Genomic DNA, 17,554 nt, shown 5'->3' with positions numbered 1-17,554 from the left:
GTTTTAGCTTAAACATTACCTCCCGAGAGAATATTTTTCCAAACCACTCTTTCTGACGTCACAAATTGTCACTCTATATTGATTTTATTGAGCCCCTGCTGTATGCCATCCTAGAGTAGAAATTTTAAAGTCAGATAGCCTTGGGCTGAATCCTTGACCTTTAATTTGTGAGCTTTCTGACATTGTATAAGTTACTTAACCTCTGTGGATTTAAGGATTTCACCAGTGAAAAGAGATCTTAATGTTACCTATCTCGTTGAAGTGTTTTAAGGATTAAATGAGTAATCTATGTAAAGTGCTTAGGACAAGACTTGAAACAGAGTAGCTTCTTATTAATTGTTAATGATTATTATACTATCACATCATCATAGTGATTTACTTAATCTCAAAATGTAGACATCTTAGAGAAAACAATATGTAATAACAATGCCTGGGATTTCATCTGGGAAGAAACAAATGTTTGGGGTGACTTGATCTAGACGCTTCTTAACTCATGTCTGGCTCCTGAAGGCTGGGTTAGTCTGGGGCTGTCAACCATAGCATATGGCAGATCATTCCGTATGGCTTGGGCTTCATTGAGGGGTAGAAGGACTTCCTACATGGAATCTCAGTGGTCCAAGAGCAAGCGCTCCAGCAAATAAGCAGAAGATTGCATGGCCTTTTATGACCTAGCCTTGAAAGCATCACTTCTGCAGAACTTTACTGGACAAAGCAGTCATAGGCATGACTGGATTCAAGGAGAGGGAAATTTCTTCCCTTGATGGGAGGAACTTCAAATAATTTTCAATGTTTTAAAATCACCTTCCACATGTTAGACATTCAAGTGGAGGTGTCAGGTTAGCATGTTATGAGTCAAAAGAGATTGGAGAAGAGCTTAAGGCTATCAAGATAACTCTTGGAGTCTTCAGAGTATGGATGGTATTTAAAACCACAAGACTGGGTAAGAACCTGTAGGTGTGGCAATATGAGTCAGTTCTAGGAAATGGGATGACAGCAGAAGCGATGTGTGCAACTTCCTGGTTATATCCTTACAAAAAGGATCTGCTTACCCTACATTTCTCGTTTTCCCTTTCCCATTGTTTGGGAAATGGAGAAAACTGGAGCAGCTACTTTTTATAAATGGATGGAAGCTACCTGTTGAGACTAAGCTGATGAGGATTATTTTAGGCTGGTTACTGTTAAAAACTGCAGATGAGAAGGAGGCTCTGAGGAATGGAATTTGCTTGCCCTTTGATGAGAGACCTTTGCATTTGTGAAGGAAGTCTCCATCTGTGGGGGGTGTCTCCCTCTCTGCACCAGGAGGAATGGGGGATGGCCTTATCTCTGGAAACTCTTAATGGGGACGGCAAGGACTTAAGTCTTGTTTATTGTTGTTGTCTGGTAACCTCATGTAGCTGACTCCCACCACCAGCATCCTCCGGGAAGTATAGGACATCCTGACTTAATCCAGTCTGGTTCTTATCTAAAGTTATAGGACCACCCAATAACCAGACCCCACATGCGCTGATACCATTTTAATGACTTTTTAACATATTCTTTCCTTTGTCTTGTAAAGAGATAACTCACATACCTATGCCTTAAATTCAGCCCTACTCTCAACCCATGTTGGCAGCAGCAGCAGCAGCAGCAGCAGCAGCAGCAGCTCCTCCTGCCCGTGGGCCCTGTCCCCACGCAGCATCTCTGACTGCCCATGGGTCCTGTCCCCATGCTATTCCACACTATTCTCTAAATAAAAGAGCACTACTGCCAGACCTTGAGAGTCCAAGAAATCTTTCCTTCGACTCCTCGGCTCACCGACCCCGCATCAGAAGCCATCTTAGTAGCCTCCAAACTGTTGTGTGAGAGGAAAATATCCTTTCCTTTTGTTTAAGCCATTATGTTTGGATGTTTCTTTATTACAACAACTTAACCCACACTCTACTTGATTTTCATAGCATTTAGTGGTGCAGGCAGTAGAAAAGAAACCTAAAGTGGGGAATCCAATTGGAGACCCCCTGCATAAATTTTGGACCTCAAAGAGCTATTACATCAGTGGGAACGTGAATTAGAAATAATGGTGTTCTCACTATTGAGAGAATCACAGAAAAAAATGTGCCTGTCTTGAGTTTTAGTACTGGGTGGAGATGGGGGAGTGATACTGGCTCAACACAAGGTTGGCACGAAGGAAGCCATATTGTAGAAAAGAAACAATATTGTAACTTTGAATGACTTCTGATTAACTAGCCCTGACTCACCAGCCCTTTTGAATCTTTGCTTTAGTTTGCCTGGATAAGTAAGGGTCTATCTCGGGGGGATTTGCAGCCTCTGTAGATTTTATGGCCCCTTTCAGCTGAGATACGATGATAACTTTGTTCCTTTCAGTTCCTTAGGAATGTGATGACCTCTGGGCAGAGAGCCTCTGCCTATAGCTGTCATCAATGACAACTGAAAGATCAGAGTATAGGGTGTTCTGGTCTCTGATGCATATCCAGTAAAACAAAAGACTATTGGGAACTAAGACCAGATGTCTGCCTCCAACCAGGAGATCGGATGGAGGCCCCACCCAGACACCAGCTGTCTCCCCCACCTGGAGACCAGCCCTGTATATAACTGGCCTGTAGTCTTTGTTCTGTAAGATGGTTCTTTTGGACATTAGTTGGCCATCTTCCCTCTTGGTAGCAAGCTGTAATAAAAAATCCTTTTTCTCCTACCACCTTGCTTCTTGAGTATTGGTGTGTCTTACGGTGGGCAGATGACCCCCCTTGGACAGTAACAGGGTGACTTGTAAATATAATTAAACCCTTCTGTGGGGTTGTAGACGAATTTGCAATACCTAGGTGATACTCAAATTCTCAATTAAGAATTTACCTGATGTGCCTGGTTAGAAGAAAACAGAAACTTTGAAAGAACCCTCTTCAACTCAGGCTACAAAGAATTCCCATAGATAAAGTTCCAAGATGATCTTGTTGTCAAAAATCACAAACCATAAGGTAATAGGGAAACATGACTGAAAGTCAGTAGCAACTTCATTAGGAGAATCAACTCCGTAAAGACTTCAGATACTGGAATTATCAGAACCATGATATAAAAGAAATATAGTTAATACACTTAAAGAAGTAAATCCAGGGAAAGAAAACATGAGTATAGATCATGAGACTGTGTGAGAATGACCAAATGAATGGGAAAATAAATAGAATTGCTAGAAATGAAAAATATGATTGAAATTAAAAATTCAGTAGAGACTACTGTTTTCTAGAACATGGCAGTCTACATTACTTGGATCAAACTTCTTGCAAAATGACTAAAATACTGCATAAAATATTTAAAAAACATTTCTAAGGTATCAAGGAGCTGACAAGATAGGGAATAATTAAAAGGCCAAAATTGAAGGGAAAATGGGAACCCAGAAAGAAGTGTAGAGCCCTGGAGCTCCTTTTGCCCTGAGGGCATCTGCAAACTTGATGTTTTGATGGTCTTGAGGTGAGAGGAAGAGAATTCAAAGGCCAGGGCCCACTCAGGGTAAAGTTCAACAAGAGATTATGTCCTCACATTAAACTGGGACTACAAAGGTCTATACATCAAGAGTAAGGGTGAGCCATAAGTAAAGCTGCTTTCCCTCACTCAGACATTTTCTTTGTTGCTAAGCAGAGCAAGAGAGAAAAGTCATTAGGATGATGCAAGTAAAAGCTGATCTTCAGTGGCTGGCCCTGTGGCTGAGTGGTTAAGTTCATGCACTCTGCTTCAACAGCCCAGGGTTTTGCCAGTTCGGATCCTGGGCGCAGACATGGCACCACTCATCAGGCAATGTTGAGGCAGCATCCCACATGCCACAACTAGAAGGACCCACAACTGAAAAAATATACACCTATATACTGGGGGGTTTGGGGAGAAAAAGCAGGAAAAAAACCAAGATTGGTAACAGTTGTTAGCTTAGGTGACAATCTTGTAAAAAAAAAGCTGATCTTCAAGTGTTTTTGTGCTCAGATGTCACCTGACTTGTAAAACAAAACAAAACAAAACAAAACAAAAAATCCCAAGCCTTCAAGTTATGAATTTATTTGAAAGTGATTGCACACTGGTAATGTTCCAGGCATTTGGCAGAAGAAATTGAAGCTGGCTATCTGAGGGTTATTGTAGATATTCAATAAGAACATGGTTGCTTTTTGACCTTGTTCCCAACACAGACATAGATGAATCTTGTCAATTTGCTGTTTTCTTATTTAACTTGAGGGGTAACTCAGGTCTCCAGGATTTGTGAGTTTGTTTTGCAGAAGAAAGAGAATGCCTTTGGGGAGGTTGCGATCACTGGATGGCAGGATCCCAGTGGTTGTTGCAGACTGCCCAGGGGATTATTAGGAGTGACCCCTTTGTTTCTCCCAAGCTCCTTCTGCCAAGCCCCTTAGCTCTATACAACCTCATTTTCTGCTCTTGTTAATGAAGATTTGAGTGAACCCACGCTCCCACCTTTGCGTCTTGGCCAATTCGAATAAACCTTTCTCCATCTCCAAGCACCATGTCTCAGTGTTTGGCTTGTTGCACATTGGGCACACGAATTTGAGATTAAGAGGTCTGGTATCAAAATGCAAACGCTCTCTGCAGGAAGGCCCCAACGAAATCACAAATAAAATTCAAGGACAGTTAATAGTACATATTCAAAGATTATGAAGCACACAGAGAAATAAGGCACCATCAACAAGAATCATAAGAAACATACCTATGAAACTTCAGTTATTAGAATTATCGGAGTGTGTGCGTGTGTGAGGTGTTTAACATAACATTTAATTAGAGTTCCAAAAAGAGAGAAGAGAGAATGGTGCCAAGGTTATTTTGGAAAGTTAATGGCTGAGAATTTTCTAGAACTGATGAAGTACATAAACTCACAAATTCAAGAAGCCCAATGAATCTTTAACAGAATAAATAAAAAGAAACTGTGGGGGACTGGAATTGGCCACCCCAAGATATGTCTCTTTCGCATGAGGATTATTTGAGGCTGATTGCTTTTGATAAACTGGGACAGGGAAGGAGGCTCTGAGGAGTGGAACATCTACATTTACATTTAGGAGACATTTACATTGTAAAGGAAATCTCCATCTGTAAAGATATCCCCCTCTGTACCAGGAGAAGAAAGGGGATGACCTTCTCTCTAGAAACTCTTAATCAATGCCAAAGGCAAGGACTTAAATCTGCATTTTGTTTACTGTACTTGTGTGGTAATCTCCCATGATCACTCCCCCTCCCAACATTGGCATTTCTTTAAGGATTAAGCATCTTTCCTTAGGCTAGGAACTGATTGCTGCGCTCACCTGTGACCACCCAGCTTGAGACAATAGACTTGCCTCCTGCTACACCCTCCGAGACAGCAGACCACTGCCTGCTGTGTCCATCAAGCGCTATGCCGACAGGGCAATCTTGTGACTATTGTGGGAGGGACATTTCAATCATATGTGAAACACTCTGTTTGGGGGTATATAACCACTCTGTGCACCCCACTTCTTCGGTGCCCTTTCTACCTTCAGGAAGAAAGGCCCTGGGCCATGATCCTCATAAAGCTTTGTTTAATTTTCTCCTGCTATTCTGTCTCATGTGAATTTAATTCGTTCTCCGGCCAGATGAACCCACATTGGATAGAGGAAAAGTCTTCCTCCCCTACAAAACCAACATTTAGACTCATCATAATGAAACTGTAGAACACAGACACACACACACACACAAAAGAGATAATATCTTAAAAGCAGCCAGATGGAAAAGACAGATGACTCTCAGAGAAGCAACAGTTAGGCTTATAGTTAACTTTCTTTTCAATAACAATGGAACACAGAAGAGAGTAGAAAGATATTTTCAATGTGCTATGATAAAGTGTCCATCTAGAGCTATATAACCAGAAAAAATATAAGAATTAGGGTGAAATGAAGACATTTCTCAGCAAACAAAAATTAATCAAGATTGGTACCAACATACCTTTATTAAAAGAAATCTTAAAGGACGTACTTTAGGCAGAAAGAAAAATAATCCCACGTGAAATGTTTTAGGTGCAAGAGAAATGATTAGCAAATAAAATGATACACGTGAGAATGACCTAAACAAATACTGACCATATAAAACAATAAAAATAACTTGGAACAGAAGGAAGTCAAGAACAACAATAACTCATCCATAGAAAGGGGGTCTTCGTGTCACAAAATAAGAAGGTTCCTGTTAACTTTACCCATCCAGTGAATTTTTTCAGCTCTAAACTTTTTATTTGGTTCTTTTTAAATAAATGTTTTCTGTTTCTCTGCTGAGATTTTTTTCTTTTCATTCACTATAAGCATGTTTTTATGATGTCATTGCGCAAAATTATAGTAACTGTTTTAAAATCCTTGTCTGTTAATTCCAACACCTGAGTCATCCTGGGATTGATCCTGGCTGATTGTTTTTTTCTCTTGAGAGTGGGTTACCTTTCCTCTGTCTTTGTATGTTGAGTAATTTTGGATTGTGTCCTGGACATTATGAAAACTATGTTACAGAGATTTTCAATTCTCTGATATTTCTCCAAAGAAGTTGACTTTTTGGACATATAATTAATTTGGTTGGACTCAAAATGCAAACTCTGTCTCTTGGGTAGCAGCTCAAACGTTAGTCCAGTTCTTTTATTCTTCGCTGGGCCGCCTGAAGTCTGCTCTGTATGTGTGAGGTTCAGGGGTCAGCCAGAGATTTGGTCAAAGTTTGTAGACGGCAATTGCGCCTCCTTCTCTCCGGCTCTCCTGCCTGGGATTCCCGCCCTAACTTTACAGTGTGGTTCCAAACTCTGTCCTCTGTTTTCCAGGCCAGAGAGACTGCAGGTTTTCTATCAGAGTTCTAGCTGTCCCACATGGTGCCAACTGTGACCGCCCTGAAGCTGGAAGCTGAAAAAAGTAGAAACTTCATGTCATCTTCTTCTTTCAAGGGTCAACGCCCTTCCAGAATCTGGCTGCTTTTGTTTTGTGTACAATTCCTTCAAGTAATACTTTTTGTATTTTGTTCAGAGATTATAGTTCTTATCTGTGGGAGGTTAGTTCCAGAAGAAATGGTCACATTAGAAGCTCACTTCAAGATATTAACTTTAAACTATGGCAAATTAAGTATGCATGCTAAAATTTCTAGAATAACTCTAAAGAGAGTGTTTTTGTTTTTTTAACTGGGGAGTAACAACCAATTAGAGGATCTTCGTGATAGTTAAGTATTTCTGCATAACAAATTACCACAAATGTAGCAGCTTAAAACAACGCACATTATTATTTTACAGTTTCTCTGGGTCGAGAGTCACCAGTTAGGCCAGATTCTCTTCTTCAGGGTCTCATAAGTCTGCAATCGAGATATCATCAATTATTGAAAGAGTGTTCAAATCACTTACTATAATTGTGGATTTTCCTATTATTCCTTGTAGTTGTATTAGTTTTTGCTTCACACACCTTAAAGATATATTTTAAGGTGAATAGCATTTAGTATTTTATGTCGTTTTGATGAATTGGCCCCTCTATCATTATGAAGCTGACAGAGAGGATATAGATAGTTAAAATCACTATCAACGAACTTGACCTAATTACTATTAGGTTTGATTTGGGGATTTTTAATACCTCTAGTTGACATGTTTAATCTTTCCTCTAACTTCTTGAATATATGGAATACAGTTGTAAGAACTATTTTGTCGTCTTTGTTTACTAATTCTATTATCGGTGTCATTTCTCACCTGATTCCATTGATTGATTTTTCTCCTCTTTATGGGTCATATATTTCTGCTTCTTTCCCTGCCTGGTAATTTTTGATTGGATGTCTTTTGGGATCAGGAATAATTTTATATTCTTAAAATATTTCTGAGGTTTTCTCTGGACGCAATTAAATTTGGTTATTTTTGGTCCTTCTTTTAATCAGATTTTAGTGTGGGGTTAATTTCCTCCCAGCACTAAGGCAAAACTCTCTTGAATGCTCTATCTGATATCCTGTAAGTTATGAGGTTGAATGCTCTGGCTGGTTGGAACCAGAACTGTTTCTATACCTGTGTGAATTCCAGGGATTGCTTCCTTTCAGGTGGCCCAGGATTGGATGGTTTTCTCACACACACGCTCTGGTAATTACTGAGCTGAAGACTAGAGGATCCTCGAGGGGTCTCTGGAGACCTCTCTCTTTTTCTCTGGGCAGCTCTCTCCTCTCTAACATTCTACTCTGTAAACCATATCTGCTTTGATCTCACGGGACTCCCAGTTCTGTTCTCTTCAACACTGGGGGACATCAGGCTCCAAATGGCTTCTTTCTTCCTGTGTTGTGACCTGGAATTTCTCTCAAGGCAATAAGGTGGGTCAGTCATAGAGCTCATCTTATTCATTAATCAGATCTCAAGAATCACTGTCCCTCGTTGCCCAATGTCTAATGTCTCCAAAACTGTTGATTCATACATTTTGTCTGGCTGTTTAGTTATTTCAGGTGGGAAAGAGCTGTTTCAGATGGAGTGACAGGAGCTCTGTTGACCTGTTCCTGTTATAGTTCCTGTTACTCCATCTTGGCCAGAAGTGGAAGTCCTAGTCCGAGATAGTTTACCCACAAGTTCTATCAAACATTCACGGGACAATAATAAAAAAATAATAACAAAAATTTCAGCTTACACAAATTCTCTCAGAAATGATAAAAAGGGAATATTTCCCCATCCATCTTTTGGGGTCAGCATAACTTGGCTTCAAAGCCCAAAGAGGACACGATTGGGAAGACTAATCTCACTTAGGAACATAGATATGTGAATCTTAGACACATTGTTGGCGCAGAAAATCCAGAAATATATAAAAATGTTAATACTTTGTCACTAAATTGGTTTTATCACAGGAATGCAGGTTTGATTTAAAATTAGAAAATCAGTTAATATAATTTGCCATATTAATAGTTTCTGGTTAAAAAACACAAAAATTAATAGCATTTTTAGGCATCGGAAGTAAAAAAACATAATTTTTAAAAGCACACTATTGGACTTTTGGGGTAAAATACACTCATCTTTAGTCATTCATGCCTCAAATCCCACTTAAACTACAGCAACCAAGGAGTTTTTTTTTTTTTAAAGTCATAAACTAATAAAGGGAGAATGAGGTGCAGAAGACAATAACAATGTGGAAGCTAGAAAGCAGATGGATGGGTTGGAAATACAGTAACAGACTAAAGAAAAGTGAATTAAAGCTGACAGCGGGAAAAACCAAGAACTAACCCAATTTAAACCACAGAATAAATAAGAGCGCAGAATCCGGTGGTACCATGTCCATCTAGAAATAAGGAGAAATGTGGAAGAGTTAAAACGTGGAGTTTTGGTTGAAAGGATGTTTAAGAACCAAATCCTTAGATGCTCTGTCTCTTCTCCCTTTTATACGGATAGCCATCACCTTAAGCCTACAATACTACAATACCCTAATCATGACAAAAGGCTTAAAGACTTTCTCTAGCAAGGATGATACAGAAGGCCTCGGGACTCGGGGATCCCAAGCATCATTGAAAGTAAGTTTAATAAACACAGAGTATGAGGCTTAACTGAAGCATGCAAACTGCTTGCCGGAAAACCCTTTAACCTCCAGCTTTCATTCCCCACTTAGCCCTCAAAATTTCTAGCAGGAGATTAATAGAGAAGCAGAAAATATCTGAAGATACTGACATTGGCATTTCTCCACTGAATGGCCCAGTCAAATCATCTTACTGTCAGTGACACAACTGGCAAGGCCCATCCATGTGCTTAGAGCTTCAGTCAGCATTTTAGCCCCTCACTCTCAAATATCAACAAATAAATATTATCATTGAAGTCTCTCTTATGACAAATAGAGACCAAAAGCAACTAGAACAAAGCACTCATGGAGTTTCTAATAAGCTTTGCAATGGCACACTGTTATATCTGAGTCCATAGTTAAGGATGATCAGTCATACGATCCTTGATTGGAGGAAAACACCTCATAAAATAGACCAACCAACCAACCAACAACTTATAGGAAACAGATAATGCAGGGAGGAAAATGTCATTAAAATCCTCAGAGAAATTAGAGAAGTTACTATAACCATGAAACAAGAATAGGATGCTATAAAAAGGAAAAGCCAGGCAATAAGTAAGAACTCTTAGAAATTAAAAATATGATAGCATAAAATGGAAAAGAAAGATTAACAGTGGGCCGGCCCGGTGGTGTAGTGGTTAGGTTCATGGGCTCTGCTTAAGTGGCCCGGGGTTCACAGGTTTGGATCCCAGGTGCAGACCTATGCACTGCTCATCAAGCCAGCTGTGGTGGTGTCCCACATACAAAATAGGGGAAGCTGGGCACCGATGTTAGCACAGGGCCAATCTTCCTCACCAAAAACAAAAAAAAAAAACAAAAAAAGGGAAAGATTAATAGAAAGGTTGGAAGATAAATTTGTTAAAAACATCCCAGAAACTAGAGGAAAAAACCCAAAGGAATGGAAAGCAAGAGAGAAAATATAAAAAAATTAGAGAATCAGTCCGAGGAGCCCAACATCTGAAAAATAAGAATTCCAGAAGTAGAGAACAGAAAAATAAAATGAAGGGGAAGAAATTACCAAAGAAATCCTATAGAACAATGGACAAAAATATAAATAGACAATTCACAAAGAAAGATAAAAAAGGGCTTTTAAGTATATGAAATGAGGGGCTGGCCCCGTGGCCGAGTGGTTAAGTTTGTGTGCTCCACTGCAGGCGGCCCAGTGTTTCGTTGGTTTGAATCCTGGGCGCGGACATGGCACTGCTCATCAAACCACGCTGAGGCAGCGTCCCACATGCCACAACTAGAAGGACCCACAACGAAGAATATGCAACTATGTACCGGGGGGCTTTGGGGAGAAAAGGAAAAAAATAAAATCTTTAAAAAAAAAAAAAGTATAGGAAATGATGTTCAATTTCGCTCACAATAGGAATTTCAAAAAATTGTCTCTTGTGGGTTGATTTATGTGCCCCCGCAAAAGACATCTTCAAATCCTAACCCCAAGTACCTGTGAATGTGAAACAGTGTCTTACCGTGTAAGCATAGGGTCTTCCATGCTCCTTCATTAGTATCCCATGGACCCCATTCCCGAAATTGCGTGGTCTGTTGTGACCCACTCAAGGATCTTGGGGAGAATACTAAGCCTTTATAATAACCAGAGCAAATCTTTGTGCATCAGCTATACAAGGAGCAGGTCCAAAGTGGCACCGTGGTTTGCCAAGTGCCATATAGCCTATTGGATGTAAGTATCAAGGGAAGAGGCCTCTGATCCCAGTGTGTAAAGAGAGTTGAAGCCTGATGAGGGCAGCCTTGAGAATCCTTACGTGTAAACTCAATTAGCCTGGCCTGTATTGGTGGTGAAAACACGGAGTTCTGCAGCATTCCATTTTCTGTGCTTTTTTAGCATTCAGAGAACCCACGCATATGAGGATTCTGTTGATCTCTGCAGCCCATCTATTCCTATCTGCTCATGGGTGAGATTGAAGCCCAGAGAGGGAAAGTGACTGTCCCAAGGTCACACAGCAATTGAGTGGCACAGCTACCACATGTTGCTGATTATTTTCAACTCTTCCCTCTCTCACCCTCAATGCCGAAATCCTCCCTGAAGCAAAGCATTTTAGGCAGTGGGGCCTCTTCTCTTAGAGAGAAGATAATCAGAGAAACACATTCTTCCCAAGGTCTGAATGAACATCTTCCTGTCTCTACTCCCCCATTCCCAAATTGAAAAGTTACATTTTAAAAAAAGGAGTTTGCTTAACTTACGTTAAAACTGTGACAAAGGTGGTTCTCTAGACCAGATAATGTAGGGCTTTCTAAGGCTTAGTAAAGACTGCATTTTTTTGGGTCTGGCCCCGTGGCCTAGTGGTTAAGTTCGCACGCTCTGCTTTGGCGGCCCAGGGTTTCACAAGTTTGAATGCTGGGCACGGACATGGCACCGCTCATCAGGCCATGCTGGGGTGGCGTCCCACATGCCACAACTGGAAGGACCCACAACTAGAAACACACAGCTATGTACCGGGGGGCTTTGGGAGAAAAAGGAAAAATAAAATCTTTAAAAAAAAAGACTGCAGTTTTTTCTATGTGTGACATGGAGTCTAGGAGGGTTTCAAGTTATAACAAGGGCTGACATATGTTTAAAAAAAAATCCTTCTGGCTGTTGTATGATTTCTCCCTGCTGGTCCCTAAAAGACGTTGGGCAAAGGGAGGCGCATCAGCTCGGGAATGTGTGGTCCCTCTGTGGTGGGGGGCATTGGGATAGTGGCTGAGAAGTCCGAGGGAGGCAGGCTGTTCCAGGGCGGGCTGTTCCCGTGGGCAGCTGAGGGCACGTGTAGGTGACATCTGTCCCAGTTGATTAGAGGGAGAAGAGAGCCCAGAGCTCTCCTCCATTTGTCGTCAACTCACCAGACCTGAGACTACTCCTGGGGCTGGCTGAAGTCATGAAGCCTTTCCTGCTGACTCTGGCGGTGCTGCTGCTCTTGTCCCAGGTCATTCCAGGTAACCTGGACCTCTTCAGGGGGTGAGGGGTGGAGAGTGGGTCTTGGTCAGGGCGCTCCAGGGCCCGGGAGGATGGGCTGGCAGGTGGCAGGTGAAACACCTCTCATCTGGGGAAGAGAGGAGAGCCCCCAAATCCTGGGTTAGACCCCGCCCCACAATTCACTAGCTCTGTGATATCCCCGGGAAACTCCTTGGCTCCTTTGAGCTTCAATTTACTCATTTATCAATTTGAAATCATAAATCAGGTTGAAGGATTAACACTGAACATACTGAAACTTTGCTCTGCAAATGTAGCTTCTTTATTTTCTAAACCCACAGAATAGGGGAACCGGCACCCAGACAGCCAGCTTCGCTGGTGGCAGGTGCCAGACCTCAGGCACCAACAATGACCCCAGACTTTTCCCTTATTCCCTCGGACCCCCTCTCTTTGGTCAGCTCCAAGGGTCAGGGGCAGGTGGTCTAGGTTGTGAGGGGCATGGGGGAGGTCAGCGAAAGCATGGAAAGCGACCTTTTCTCACGATAACCCCTTGGATTTCACACTATTCACAACTGCCTTAAGGGAGACGGAATCTCATTACCATTGCCTGTCTGTGCCAGCCCCTGAACTAGAGCCGTGGAAAGGTTTTAAGTAGAGAAGGGCCCTCGTCAGACTTTCCCAGCGCAGGGTGCTAGGACCGTCTACCCCTTCTCATCTGACCGGAGCTTCCATCCCCACCACGCTCCAGGCATCTCCCTGACGTTTCCTCAGGGTCAGGACCTGAGCGCGCTGCTTGGGAACACTCTGGACTCACACCTTGTGTCTGCTCATGGTAGACACACACACGAAACACCATTCACCTGGGGAGGAGGGAAGGCCCTCCAAATCCCAGGTGAGAACCTGCTCCACCGTTTATTAGCTCTGTGACCCCCAGTAAGCTACTTGGTTGCTCTGAGTTCCAATCTACTTGTTTCTCTATTTGAAATAATGTATTAGATTGAGAGGTCAACATGGAATACACTGAAATTTTGGTGTGCAACAAACAACTGTAGCTTCTCTATTTTCTATAACTCATCTGAACTTTCCCAGGAACTTCCATCCTGCTGGCAGGAAAGTTGGAGCTTGCAAAGGGCACGCGGGCTGCAGATAAACTCAGCAGATAATTACATATCTTTTCTGGTTTAAAACACCCTCAGATTAATTTATTCTGCTTTGAGTGAATGTTTAGTCTTTCAGTGTTTCTGCTTTTACCCTCCTCTCTCCCTTTTCCTTCCCATCTTGGCAGCTGGATTTAGAGGACAGTGGATATGTCATTACTTAGTTAAATAATTCATTTATTCAATAAATATTGTTAGTGGATTCCAGGGGCCGGGCACTGTGACAGGTGCTGGAGACAGAGCAGTGAACCGACCACCCGCCCACACCCCACCCACCAACCAGTCACACAAACAAGATCCTTGTCCTCTCAGATCTTACATTCCGTGGGGAGGAGGGAGGCAGCGACAGAGTAAACAGGGGAGGGGATAGCAAATATCAGAGGAGCGGATTTGCTATTTAAAAAGGGCTGTTAAGGAACTTCCTCACTGAAAAGGTGACATTTGAACAAGATGAAGGAATTGAGGGGCGAGCCATGTGGATACGTTGGGAAGAGCATTCACGTATTAGCAGAACCACTTATAAAGAGATGCTTCACTTCATCTACTTTTGGTTACCTTTGGGTTTAGAAGGTTCAGAGAACACAGGGTAAATGCTTGACCCTGTCTTTGCCCATCAGTTTGCAAGATAATGAAATTGTTATTTGTCAGCCTCTGAGGTTGAGCCATTAGATTTTCTGAAATATTATTTTGAACTTATGGTTCTAAGCCACGAGTGCAATCTATTGCAGTTATCCCTATGGAAACACAAATTTCCCTCTTCTTGACCAGTGGCAATCTCTTCACTTTGGCTCTTGAGTGTTTTGATACATCTCTACCAGTCTTTGATAGCTTCCTTTGTATCTAGTATGGCAGAATATTTCAGGCTCATCTTATAATTTCCCGCCCAAGACCCAGAATAAGCCATATCTCCAAGAAGCCCTGGTTTCTTTTATTTCAGTGGGAAATGGTATTTTAAGACTACAATATGGGTGCCAGGGATACTAATTTCTATTGGTTGGTCAATGCAATGTTTCTAGCCTTTTTCAGTGACTAGAGCTGAAAAAATTCTATGATGTATCTATCTATCATCAATCATCTATCTATCTATCTATCACTCACATATTTAAAAATAAAATACGTGTGAGTTTATACTGGTACTTTCAATTCAAATTGAGAACTCAGATTCAAAACCAACTTCCTCTATTCACATCAGTATCTTTTTTCTTATACTGAGAATTCTGATTCTCAAGGTCACAGAAGACGATAGAATTAGAATATCCCATAATCACTCATTTGATTTACTCTTCATTACATATACAATAGTCTAAGTGTAGTAATACCACCACAACATGATCATTCAAACTAGTTAAAATTTCTGCATTTGCTCTCACCATTATTCTCCCATTTTGATATGTTACTGTATCTATATTGTCAGAACATATAGCCGTTACATACTCTGCTCCCTCCTTTTAACCCTCATTAATTCTAGTTCTACAGGCAACTTTATATTTAATGTTTGTTACCAGTCCTGTGTCAAAGCCTCCCTCCTTTGTTTGTCCAAAACTCTTTCCCTAGTAGATTCCTTAGGAAGGGCTCATGGGAACAATATTTCCTGAGTTTCAGTGTGTTGATAACAGTTTGTTTTTGTCCCTTGTACTTGCAAGTCAGTTTTGTCAGATGTAACATTGTTTGCCCACTTTTTCTTGACTTGAGTGTCTTCTTCTTCTTTTTTTTTTTTTGAGGAAGATTAGCCCTGAGCTAACTACAGCCAGTCCTCCTCTTTTTTTTTTGCTGAGGGAGACTGGCCCCGAGCTAACATTCATGCCCATCTTCCTTTACTTTATATGTGGGACGCCTACCACAGCATGGCGTGCCAAGTGGTGTCATGTCTGCACCCGGGATCCGAACTGGCGAACCCCGGGCCGCCGAGAAGCAGAACGTGTGAACTTAACCGCTGCGCCACCGGGCTGGCCCTGACTTGAGTGTCTTAAATATATGACTCCATTTTTTTTTCTCTGGCATAAAGCATCGTCAAATGTGTCTAGTTTTTATTTTTTTATTTTTTAAAGATTGGCGCTTGAGCTAATATCTGTTGCAAATCTTTTTTTTTTTCTTTGCTTCTTCTTCTCCCCAAAGTACCCCTGGTACGTAGTTGTATATTCTAGTTATAGGTCCTTCTGGTTGTGCTGTGTGGGATGTTGCCGCAGCATGGCCTGATGAGCAGTCCCATGTCCGCGTGCAGGATCTGAACCAGTGAAACGCGGGCCACTGAAGGGGAGCGCACAAACTTAACCACTCGGCCACGGGGCTGGGCCCTCTAATTTTTTTTTTTAACAAAAAAGTATAGTTTAATTTTTTTCCCTTATGTCACTTTGTATTTTTTTGGCCTGAATGCCCAAAGCATTCTTTTTCTTTAATGTTCAGTAATTTTACTGGAATATAACTTGCTTTGGGTCAGTATTCTCAAGTATGCCATAGACGCTTTCAGTATATGTTTTCAAATCTTTTTCTATTTTGGCAAAATGTATTGAGCGGTTTGTAGTATTTGTTCTGGTCCCTTGATTTTGTTTTCTTCTTTAGTGGTTCCTATTATTTGTATAGGATTTCTTTTGCCTATCATCAATATTTGGAATTTTCTGTTGATTCCTTTTTATCTCTTTCTTCCTTTCTTTTTGATTAAAACATCCTCTTTTCATCCTGTATTTCTATTAAGCTACTACCTCTTGTGTTTATTTGATCATGTGTTTCTTCTAGTTTAGTCTTTACTTATGAAATGATTTTTCAAATTTATAATTTGTTCTGAGGTCCTGTCATGTCATATCTGAATTTATTTAAAGCTAGTGGTTTTTATACATTATTTCACTTAATCCCCACAACAGTGCTCTGAGGTGGGTGCAATCTGTTCGTTTTAGAAAAGAGGAAATTGATGACCTGAGAAGGGAAGTAATCTGCTCAGCATCTTCCAGTTGGCTTGCTGTGTAGATAGATTTCAAATCCAGGTCTGTGGGTTCCAACTGTCCATGATCCTAATCCTCATGACCCACTGAGCCCGTGAGAGGGCACGTTCAGGAAGGGCTGGGATTGGAGTGGGCTGTCCAGAAAGGATGTGAGACGTATTACCACCACCCTATAAATCTGGAGCTGACTCCCCCGTTTTCTATGGTCCCCCTTTCCTGCCTGGCTGTTAGTCCTCTCAAGCCAGGACCTATTTCCCCTCAGGACTGATGTCAGCTCCCTTCTTTTTTTCTCTGTGTATCAGGCAGCGCTGAAAAATGCTGGAATCTTCATGGCACCTGCCGTGGGAAATGCGGCAAAAACGAAAAGTTCTTTCTTTTCTGCAAGAGCGGTAAACTGTGCTGCCTGAAGCTCAACTTCCAGCCGAATTTACCACTGAAGTCACTTAGTGCTTGAAGTTCGAGGGCACGAAAAAGAAGATAACCTTGCCCTGAGTCTGGCCTCAGTAGATTCCTGAGCTTTATTAAAACTCCATTGGCTGACTTCTGCATTTTTCTCATAACATGCCTTACTTATCAAACTCAAGCGGAAGAGGTGTGGGAAAGGAAGTATAGATAGGAGAGGAAACTGGACCTACTATGTGCTAGGTGCACACCTATTACCTCAGCTAATCCTTTCAGCCAATCCGAGAGGTAGATACTGTCATCACTTTTATTTTATGGATGGGGAAACTGAGGTTCAAACTGGTGAAGTGATTCACCCAATGCCACTCACGTGAGTAACATGAGGACGTACTGGGACTAAATCCTGGTCTGCATATAGGCTTGCAAATAGCTCCTTGCCTCCTGGAATGTTGCCAGTATAAATAAAAATGCATGTTGTATTTATTTGAATCTCTCAAGTAAAAAGCTGGGGGTCGAGAGCATTACAGTGGGGTCCTGTTTTCTGGGATTGTTACAGAGGCTGAAGAGTTAAGCAGGAAACTGTTAACCCTTAGGCCTAATTCTTCCTCCCTTGCTTCTCTCTGTACATACTATTTTAAT

At 41.5% G+C, this 17,554-nt stretch overlaps 1 long non-coding RNA gene across 1 annotated transcript; it reads left to right on the top strand.

Moving 5' to 3' along the window:
- The first annotated feature begins 12,227 nt into the window (after positions 1–12,227).
- On the top strand, positions 12,228–17,051 carry LOC139078045 (uncharacterized). Its single transcript, XR_011530760.1, has 2 exons — positions 12,228–12,443; positions 16,816–17,051. It is a non-coding gene; the product is annotated as an uncharacterized lncRNA (long non-coding RNA).
- Positions 17,052–17,554: the final 503 nt, after the last annotated feature.

The sequence above is a fragment of the Equus przewalskii genome, chromosome 21 (genome assembly GCF_037783145.1).
Source record: "Equus przewalskii isolate Varuska chromosome 21, EquPr2, whole genome shotgun sequence".
NCBI classification, from domain to species: Eukaryota; Metazoa; Chordata; class Mammalia; order Perissodactyla; family Equidae; genus Equus; species Equus przewalskii.
Note: the sequence above shows the minus strand (reverse complement) of the source record. Positions and strands in the feature narration are given on the sequence as shown.